This window comes from Gopherus flavomarginatus (assembly GCF_025201925.1).
Source record: "Gopherus flavomarginatus isolate rGopFla2 chromosome 13 unlocalized genomic scaffold, rGopFla2.mat.asm SUPER_13_unloc_2, whole genome shotgun sequence".
Classification (NCBI taxonomy): Eukaryota; Metazoa; Chordata; order Testudines; family Testudinidae; genus Gopherus; species Gopherus flavomarginatus.
This window is the reverse complement of record NW_026114610.1, coordinates 1,369,565-1,370,408: the sequence shown is the minus strand read 5'-3', so window position 1 is coordinate 1,370,408 and position 844 is coordinate 1,369,565. Positions and strand designations below refer to the sequence as shown.

The window sequence follows — 844 nt, the reverse complement described above, 5'->3', positions numbered from 1 at the left end:
GGACCTTGAAGTAAAAATATTATCTAAGTTATATCTGTTCTTATCAGTTTAATATGATAGGTTCTTTATTTGAAGACTGTATGTTCAATTGATTTTTGAAACAAGGGGATGGAAAAGGAGCTTCTTCTACTCACCCCATGCATTGACCTGGTATTGCAGTGTCTCCAGAACCAGTACCTCTCCTCTTGCGGAGAATGGTCTGGTTAGAAAGGCAGAGTTTCACTCTGAAGGTGCTGATTTGAGAAGATTTTTTTAAAGTAGTTGAAAAATCAGGCCTCTTTAGCACTTTGGTTTCTTCATGACAACATATTGTTACAATTTCTTGGGAGTGTTTTCTAAGTTTACAGATGTGAGTTTCTTTGTCTTGCTGAAGGATTGTTTTAAAAGCTGGGATTCTTCTGTTTGCTGTGAGTCTTTTCAACAACATGAGGGACGAATGCTTTCCGGACTGAGGGTCTGTTTGGGAGATGATTGGTTGGAGGGTTTTGGGGGGTGGGACACAGATTGGTAATATTTGAGGTCACATGTATATCAATAACTGCATGAGTTACATAGACTTCTCCCCACCCAGCCTACGTTCCATGTATCTTGACTGAGCCTGCCGCCCACCATCCCAGAGCAGAAGCCTGAAGCCCAAGCCCCAGGGCAGGTGGGAAGGTGGGGAACTCCCACTGGTTGCCTGCTCCTACAGTGTTTATGACTCAGGAAGGGGGTAGGGACCAGCCCCTGCAGGCAGCCCGTGGGGAAGAGCCACTGCTTTGCTGCCCCCGACTCCCCCTCAATTATAATCCAGGAGGCTGTAGCCGCAATACAAGCCCCTGGTGGCCACATTTGAGAAATGCTG

The 844-nt window shown here is 46.0% G+C and overlaps 1 non-coding gene across 1 annotated transcript; it reads left to right on the top strand.

The window, feature by feature from the left end:
• Positions 1-184, top strand: LOC127041359 (U2 spliceosomal RNA). The gene has a single exon (XR_007771643.1). It is a non-coding gene; the product is annotated as a U2 spliceosomal RNA (small nuclear RNA).
• The last annotated feature ends 660 nt before the right edge of the window (positions 185-844 follow it).